The 9,488-nt window shown below is 41.9% G+C and overlaps 1 protein-coding gene across 5 annotated transcripts in view; it reads left to right on the top strand.

The window, feature by feature from the left end:
* Positions 1 to 9,488, top strand: part of NDST2 (N-deacetylase and N-sulfotransferase 2) — a 242,766-nt gene that overhangs the window by 151,337 nt on the left and 81,941 nt on the right. The window contains exon 1 of one of the 5 annotated variants that reach the window (XM_019555959.1): positions 2,647 to 2,692. The exons of the other annotated variants lie outside the window; for them this stretch is intronic. The gene's annotated coding sequence lies outside the window, so the exon portion shown is untranslated. Of the gene's footprint in view, positions 1 to 2,646; positions 2,693 to 9,488 lie in introns of those variants that run through there. 5 annotated transcript variants of the gene reach the window in all.

The following is a 9,488-nucleotide window of genomic DNA, read 5'->3' as shown; positions in this document are numbered from 1 at the left end:
TCTGCCCATTTGCTGAGCTTGTCCAGGTCAGCCTGGATCACCCACCTATTTACAGCCAAGTCAAATTGAAATTTCTTGGTATACCTTCTAAAGCCTTACCCCTTCCCAGTTATTCAACTTGGTGAACTTCTTGTTGCTCCATCACTCCTGTTCTGCTCATGTTTTTCAGCTTTGTTCACCTTTTTGTCAACTTCTCCCACAATCACCTTCATCCCTTGGATGTGACACTCTGTGCATGGTACAGGCTTCCTGACCACTTTTGCAAGGCCTCTCTCTACTTTTCTGCATTTGAACTCCTATTAAATACCTGCTTTCCAGCTCTGGACATCTACTAGTTGTTTAGGGGAAAGGCTGAGAAGAGATTTGGCATGCATGGGAGGTAGTGAGGCTGTTTAAGGGAAGGAGTCCACTGTCTTTCTTAATGAATATTGTTTCAGCTTTTGTACATGCTGGAGAGTTGTATTTTTTAAAGTTGGAAAATAAGCTGTAATCACAGCCCCACACTCTTCTCTTCATGTCTTCGCTGTTTCTGTGATCTATTGTACAGCAACAGCCCTTGTCTACTGTTAAGCCGTCTAGGATTCATCAGCAGCCTGGGAATAATTCTTCTCCATCAGCTTTTTAAAATACATGGTGTACATCGAAGGCAAAACTTGCCAGACCAGATAAGAGCTATGAACTATAACCTGCACCAGAGACTGGAGAGTGAGATGCAGGCACCTTTGCTGTGGGCTGTCAGGGCTTAATCTGCCTCTAAGGACAGCAGCTTTCCAACTCCCACTGTTCAGGGGTTCATAGATATGCTAAATCCAGGCCATGTTCACCCCTAGCAAAGTTATATTTTTCAGCTAAATTTGAGCTGATTGGCTGTCTGATATGCTTATTAGTCATATACATGTCTAATCTTAATACTGTTTGGGGTAGGGTCTGTTGTTTTTCTGAATCCATGTGCTGTGCTTAGCAAAAAGAGGTCCTAGCATGCAGTAGACATATTGCTGCAGTAGCCATGTGAATAATAATTAAGCTCTTGACTCTGTTACATATAATGGCAGTGAGTTCCATGGCTTTATTGGGCATTGTATGGAAAAGTGTTTCCTTTTCATTGGTTTTAAATCAGTTTCCTTTGCAGTGACATTGATGGCCCAGCCTTTGGGACTGAGCAGTAATCATTTTGCTATCATATCTAATTGTTTTGCCTGCTGCTCTGATCTGACACCATCTGATCTGCCCAGGGAAATGGCTTATTTACCTCTAAAGGAATAGGGCATTCCTAATAGTGCTCAGTAGTCTTCTGGTAAATGTCTAGAGCCTAGCAAAATGGCCTTGTGTGTATGGATTAGTAATCAGCAGGCGAGATGGAGTTTGGGCATACCAACATGCCAAGGAGAATTCTTGAGACTAAAGCCTTTAAGGTGCCCATATTACAACATTGGTGGAAGAGGGGAGTCTCCCACATACTTTCCATGAGTTTGCTGCCTGAGAATGCAGAAGGAAGTGCCCATCCTAGGATAGTTTATTCAGTTATAGAACAGCACAAGTCCATTTCCTGTTTGGTTGCTATTTGGGTACGAAATAATTAAAGTTACTCCCCATCCCGGGGAAGTTAGAATCATAGAAAATTAGGGTTGGAAGGGACTTCAGGACTTCAGGAGGTCATTTAGTCCAACCCCCTGGTCAACGCAGGATTGGAGTTGCTGTGCCTTGCTGAATCAGCACCTGTTGGAGCTCCAGGGTGTTTCAGGAGAGCAGCCTTTCTTCCACCATTGTTGCAGATCTGCAGTGGAAGCTCTGCCTCTAGAGGCTGCCCAGCAGGTGCAGTAGATAACCCTGGTATTTCTGTCCTATTACAAGTGCCCCCATCTGTGCTCTAGTGACTGTGTCCAGTACTCTCACCGGCAAGCTGCCACCTGTTCCATATGTGCTGAAGTTTCTTCTGTTTAAATTAACTTCACAAAGCAACATTTTTATCATCTGAATGACACCTGGATAGGTAGTTGGGTGAAGCAAGGCGTGTCACCAGTCCTGGGTTGATCATTCATGCTTCTGTATATACATTATGATCTAATTCTTTCCTGTGCTTTCATGGTCTGTGTATAGTTTGTCATACCAATGAAGCCTGACTGAATTGAATTATATGTAGCCAAAAGAAAGGGGGCAAAGACTTAATAGTTCACTTTATTGATCATGTTAAAGGTAGCAGAAGTATTATTAGACAGGAGATGAGAAATCCCATTGGAATTACAGGAGAGTCTGTCAACTCACCACATTTTTTCCTTCTTTTCTTTGTATTTTCTCTCTGCATCCAGACAAATCTTTAGCATTTGTCCTCTTGTTTCTTTGGCATTTGTCATTCTCAGCTCATCCTACTCTGTCTCACTCTGTTCTGCGCAGAAATGCAACTCTACCATGCAGCCTCGATAGCTGTCCAGTCACTGCAAATGAGGTGTTTTCAGTGCCTTATTCTGCCCTCATAAAGTAGTTACTATAATGTAATTGTTACTTTGTTTCTGGAGAGTGAAAGTGCTCTTGCTAAGCAAATATTTACAAACACTGTTGAGAGTTGACTTTAGGAAGGGGAGAATGGAACACCTTTTATAACAATGTTCCTCTCTTATTTATTTTAAAACAGAAAGTTGTGTGGGGGAGAGAAGTCTCTAGCAAGCAGCTCCCATTCTGCAGTGTGTCGCTGGAGGTGAGTGTAAGGTCTTTGGATTTGCTTTGTGCAGACACCTCCACTTCTAAGTGAGGGGGAAAAGAATATGTCACTCAGTTCCATTTCTTCCACGCTCTCGCCTCAAAGTAAGAGGCAGGGGACCAGGTTAGGGAAGGAGGTTGGACTTGAATTGAGCCAATAAAGTTTCTCTTATTTAACATCTCTTTTTAGTTGCACAGAATGATTTGGAAAGGACATAGTGTTACATTGTTGCCCTCAGTAGCAGAGCTGTCAGTGTGCCTGAGAATGGAAGTTAAATTGCATAAGAAGGGAATTTCTGGTGCCCTTCTTAAAGGGAGATGGGGAGGTGGGGATTGGGCACCACACAAGAAGGTTGTAGACTTGTTGCTAAATATTTGTTTTGGTTTTGGTTGTTTTGTTTTTTTTTAATTCCTGAATGGAGTTATGACCTGCATGCCTTCTGGGTAACACGTTGGGCAATTGTTCAGCGTCCATTAATTCAGACTTGAACTGGATAGAAAAAGAACTGGGAGGATGTGGATTATACATGTTCCTAAGAGTTTAAAAAAAAAATTCCAGCTGAAGAGTTTCTGAGCCTCTTGAAGTGGCACTGTGCCCAACAGCTGTGAGAACCCTCTCCAGGAAACATATCTACCAATTTGTGTTTGTGTTTTTGCACAGCTCCCAGCACACTAATTCTCCAGCTTTGACTGAAATGTCAGGAGTTGTTATAAAAATAATTAACAGGAAATTCTGCGGTGAAAGGAATGCCTTGTGTGTTCTCTATCAATTCTGTCTGCATCTACGTAGAGATAGAAGGAGAGGGATGCTGTTAGCATTCTGTGGTTCATCTAAGTGATATAGTAAAAAGTGGTGAGTTTGTGCCTGGGTGCTGAACCTCTGTGGTATTGCAGAGTTACACCATTCCTCTCTGAGTTCCTGATTCAAAGCCCACTAAAGTTCAGGCCCTTGACACTTGCATGTTTTCAGATAAAACTTTAAAAATGACAGTCCTATTTTAGTGGCAGAAGTTTAGAGGCAATACAGTCATGTCACATCCCAGTTGAAAGGTTCCTAGATTCTTTGCTTGGCTACAGGAGAGATGATTTGCGCTTGTGTCTGTGCTGGAGATGCCTGGATGAAGAGCCTTTTCATCAGAGGACCTAATGAACATTCTCAGCTCTAAGGGTCTCTCAGATTGCTTCATATAAGTAGACTTCTACAGCTTCAGTTGCACTGAAAATTACAAAGAAACAAAGGGAGCATAGACCAGTAGTGCTGTTCTTATCCAGTATATGCCATTAGATTGGTCTGAAAAAATGGGAAGAGAAAAATGAGTAGGTTGTCAGGCAGCTAGTACTTCTGAGTTCCAGTGTACAAAAAGTAGGGTGGTTGAGGAAAGCATTTTAATCTCTGCGGAAGGCAGCATCAAACTAACCTTCTCCATTAATTCCACAAAGGGCAGCAGGAGAAGAGAGGCTATTACCCGCACATAACATTTTCACAGTGGGTTTCAGATTGTAATCCTGGGGCTTGTGGACTCTTTTGATATGTGTTGCTGTCAATTGTGCATGAATAAAATCTACAAGGATTAGTAAAGGCACTGAATGAACTTGAATTGGGGCAGGAATTCTTTGTGCCAATATGTAAAGGATTTCTAAAGGATGGTAAATGTGGAAAGAGCATTTCCTTTTGCAAATTTCAGCACCATCATCTGAATTAATTGTTCAGAATTTTCAGTGGAGGAGGATGGGCAAGTGACTCATGAGACATCCTATCCAATTTAAATTGGTCAGTGTGTAATTCCATATGTACTTTGCACCACTTTCATATGGGAAGCTGTATGTTTACAGTGAGGCAGGGAATAACAGTGTCATTAGTGGTAAACCATGTACATACAGTTGTGTGACATCACTGGCAGAGCAGCAACAGTAGGAAGAGGAAGGTTTACAGTGGTGATGATTCTGGCATTGGGTAGATGAACATCCAATACTACACTGTTGGGTTTTTTGTGTTTTTTTTTAACTCTGATGACAATGAGGCAGAGTAAGGTTAGAATTGGTCCATGTTTTGGATGGTAGCAAAATTTCAAGATTAAGGGAAACTTCCAGTATTAAAATTAGCCATCCTAGTCACTGTGCCTAATTACAAAGCAGAGAAAAAAATCGTTTGTGAGGGTTTTTTACTGTAATATAATCAGAAACTGGCATCAGGGTACTGCACTGCAGAGTACAGCTGGTTTGTGATTGCAAAACTTTTGTGACTGCACAGGGAAGCAGAGACTTTTCAAGATCTAAATTGTCTTTACTAATTAAACAGTGGATCACATTGCTGATCCAGGATTTCTTTACAATTGGCAGAAGCTCCACCACTTTTCCAGTAGTAATAGTAGTGGTATTTTGACTAACTGTGGTTAAGTCATCTTCTACTGGGGGAAGTCCAAACCCAACACCACTCTATAGTTATCAGCTAAGTGAGTCAATGGTGCAAACTTTATTTTACAGCAGTATTCACAGTGTAGCTAATGCTTTCCTGTGTATCCAATAGAATCTTCTTTACTATCAGACTAGGTCTACCTGTTGAGAAGCAAAAAGGCAAAAAAAAATCAGAAATATGGGGACCATTCATGTCCTCTTCTAATATATTTTACCCTTTTCCAGCTTTTGTCTATTTCTTTCTTTGCCTTTCCAGTTGGTTCAATTAAAGTTATCTATTGACCCTTTCCCTGGTTGACCTGATTAGACCTCTAGCAAACTCTAGTTTTTTTCTCTCTCTGTTTCACAGGAGGTGCTAGCCTTGTGTTATAAATGTTGTGGGGTTATCCTAATTTCACTAGCAAGGTCCCATATTTTCAAGACCACTGAAGTGTCCCCTGAGTTATTCTGAGCAAGTACAAGACGGTATTTCTTCATTGTGCCCTTTCATAGTCATGCTGTAGAAGTAACTGCAGTTGTTTCAATTAGCTTTTATCTCAAGTATTTGAATTGATTAATTGGATTACATCTCAACAAAATTGGCAAGATACAAACGCAGTGCTGGATTTTGGCCAATTATGATTCCACTGACTTTTCCAGAGTTGCTTGTTCCCAAAGACAAGAGTGTTAGATTGATTGATTAATTTATCCATTTTAGATTTTGCACCATCTCTAAGCACTTTACAGTTTTAGAAAAGAACCATATTAACTGCATATTTACTGAGAATATATCTGTGTACCATGTGGACTTTGCAGCTGGTCTGGGAACTTGATGCATCTGGACCCTTTTGAAGGAACCGTAGAAATGAATGTGAAGTTGAGGACTTTGCCTGGGAAATGTCCTATCTTCAACAGCCTGCCTCTTATTTGTATTTGCTGTTGATAGTGTTTTGCTGCCTACTGGCCTGCATTACCCTTTTTTTGCTTGTGCTTTGAGCTAAATGTAGTCTCATGATTTGGACCTGGCTAGCTCCATTTCGGGGGGCATTTCCTTTTGTAACATACAGAAGAGAAAGAGGGCCTCATGGTTACCATTGACTTTTCCTTCTCACTGGAATAGTAATACTATAGTAACATAGACTTTTTCACAATATGAAACCAAAGTCATAGCATTTACTCAGGTCAGAACTTACATGCATCTTCAGGAAAAAACAGCCTTTTTGTTATCCTTAGGACTTGACTGAAGCACTAAGCTTAGGCATTCACCATACTGCCAAAGTCTGCCCCAGAGCTGGGAAACCAACTGAGGGACAATAAGAACCTATCCATTCAGCAGCCAGAACAGATTAAAGACCTTGTTTCCATTTATTGCATCTGTTGCAGCAGCTGCTACACAACAGCACCATCTCACCAGTTTGACACTGATCAAGTGAAAAAAATTATCTGCATGTTCTATATCCTGTCACATTGCTGACAAGTTCTAGTGATAAATCTGGGACCTCATACTCCTTCCCTTCTGTTCAGTGAAGCGGGGTAGAAAGGGCAAGCCTGTTGCTTGAATCTCCTGATCACAGGACATGGTGGTCACCCCTCAGATAGGATAAGTGAGATGACAGGAAATAAGGGAGGTGTTATGTCCTTAGGAATCTGAGCCTCTGACAAGTTGATCCACTGCATTCAGGAACATCCATACCCATCCAGCAAAACTTGGGAGTCTATTTCGTTCAGAATATGAAAGAACAAGCATTTTATGATTGACTTGGACTCTCTTTGTCGCTAGTGAGACGCTCCCTTTCTGAAGTTTCACACAGGCATTCAGTATAGCTGGAAATCGAGCAACATCTCCTACAAGGATTGCATGCTCTTAAGGTTTGAGCAGATTAGGACACATGCCCAAAGTGTCCCTCTTCTTTTGCGCTTTGGTAACAGTTGTATTGGTTTGTTAGGCCAATTATTATTGGATGTAATTGGTGTCTCCCCCGGCCAGACCAGTGGGACACAGTGCCCCTGAATTCAGAGGAGGATTAAGTCAAAGGAACATAATTCCCCAATAAATCCTTGGACCAAGAAAACCAGATATTATTGAAAAATGCTTGGATAAAGTGCCCTTCTGTCTTCCTGTATTCTTCCAGAACTGGTAGAGAGTAGAGAGTTCCCTCTGATTCCTCAGAAGGTTCCAGGCAAGTAAATCGGTAATCAGGTCTTGCATTCAAAAGCTTATCTAACTTCATCCCACCTCCGTAGTTGGTCCAATAAAACATACCACCTAAGAAAGCCTTGTTAACTCTTGTTAACAAAAGAATAGAAGGTAAATGCCCTTACGTGGGTACCCAGCAATGTAAGTTCTTGACTAAGAACTATATACTGTAGATAGCTGGAGTTGGGGGGTGGCTTTGCACACCCCAGTCCTAAAGGAGATTTTGGGAGAGTGGAACCTCTCTCAAATTGTAACAGTTGAACCTCATGCCCATGTTTCTGAATTTAATTCTGATTAACATCACTGACAGCATGGTGAAGGTATTGAACTGACTTTCAGCTCTTACTGTGAAAAAGAGCAGTGAGGGATGCTAATATTTACATGCAAACAGAATTTACATGCAAACATGTTTTCTCCTTGCTGTCACCAGAGAGAAGGTATTTCAGTTTTTACCATCTGCAGTCTCAAGGTTTATAGTACTGGCTGCAGCTGTATGTTCTCCTGCCCTGTTTTCTGCTTCCTCATTGTAAAATGTAGCAAAATGATGAGCAAAATGGAAATGAAACAGTAATCAAAGAATTACGGCAGGGGGCTTGCGTGAGAACAGGGTACACGTTCCTGTGCTCAGCTTGGCTTGGCAGAGACACCCTGCTTTGCCCTTTGTTCCTGCCTGGTGGTTGCAGGCTGCATCAGGAAAGGCAGTCTCAATGGAACTGCCTTGCTACAGGCCCTCATTAGGGCCTGTCTACACTACAGAGATAGAATGGCCTGAATCTGAGAAGGAAAGAAGGGTGTCGGACAAAAAAAAACTTATGACTGTGGTGGTTGCAGCTTCCCTGACATGGGATGGTATGAAGAGGCTGTTTGCTTTTCCAATTAGTCATTTTAAACATCCAAGTAAACAAGTTAGCAGCACAGCCCTGTTAATACCACAGACATCTGAGAGAGGATTGACAGGGCTCCATGGGATATCAACGAGATCTTTATCTAGAGCTGCTGAGACAGTGGGGGCCAATATTTTTGCCACAAACTACCCCTCCTCCCCAGGGCCACTCTGATCCTTTTCCCCTGCTTAATCAACTGCTCTATTTTTCTCCTTGCTTCCTGCCCAATCTGGTGCTCTTCTTTCTGCTCCTTGTCTGGTTTGCTGCTCTGGTTTCTGCATCCTGCCCTATCAGCCACTGTGCTGGCTGTCCCTCCCCAGTCTGCCAGGTGTCACACACAGAAGCTGCCCATGCCATTAGTGGCATGCATGCCCCAAGTTCACTGCCCCTGGGCTAAGAGATTTACCTGAGTAGAGTCATCCTTTTATTTAACTATCGAAGGCTGCAAAGATACTGACTTTTTTGTTGCTTCTGAACTGATCATTCAGTGCCAGCTCTGAAGCTGAAAGCTAGGCCTGAGTGCAGGGATAACTGCTGTGCTGGGCTCAGAATGGTCATTATCCTTTAACAAACATCCCAGTAAATGTACAGTTGGACTGTAATGACCCCAGGCATGTCAGGGTTTATTATTGAGGATCATTACTGAAAAATATGCTAATATTTTTTATGCAGAGTGGGTTAGGTAGATGCAGAGACGCATAAAGTTCACTTTCTTACCACTCATGGCTAGGTCAGGTATTCAGCTGGATTTCTCATAATTATAAAGTATAAGATTTGTAGCCAGACACTGAAGGAAAGATAGGGGTTGGATCTTTAGCACTCTTAGAATGTGTACAGCTCCAGGGCTTCCAGTTACTTCCAAGGCATTATGTTAGTGATGAGCAGGGATCCTGGTTTTCTCTGGTTTAAAAAGGTGTTTAATTTAAATCATGGAAAAATGTGGATTTGGGGTTACTTTTTTTTAAAACTGAAAATTGGGGATTTTTTAAAATCAGATACAACCAGGATTCTTGGTAATGAGAGAAGGGGATTTCTTTCAATTCATATGAAGGGATGGAGGTTTGCTTTTCCTTCTCAGCCATTATGCTGATGTATAATTGCATGGTCCAACATCAGTTCTTAAAATTGATTTAATTACCTCGTTTATCAAAAGTGTCTGAAGGATACTTTTCTAAGGAAACTATAGGCCAGTTAGTCTTACCTCGATCCTAGGCAAGCTGTTTGACAAAATTATGCTGGCACACATCCATGAGGGGCCAGCTGGGGACTGCATGCTTAGGGGCAACCAACACGGGTTCATCAGTGGCAGGTCCTGTCAG

The sequence above is a fragment of the Crocodylus porosus genome, unplaced genomic scaffold (assembly GCF_001723895.1).
Source record: "Crocodylus porosus isolate Cpor-Errol unplaced genomic scaffold, CroPor_comp1, whole genome shotgun sequence".
Lineage (NCBI taxonomy): Eukaryota > Metazoa > Chordata > Crocodylia > Crocodylidae > Crocodylus > Crocodylus porosus.
Note: the sequence above shows the minus strand (reverse complement) of the source record. Positions and strands in the feature narration are given on the sequence as shown.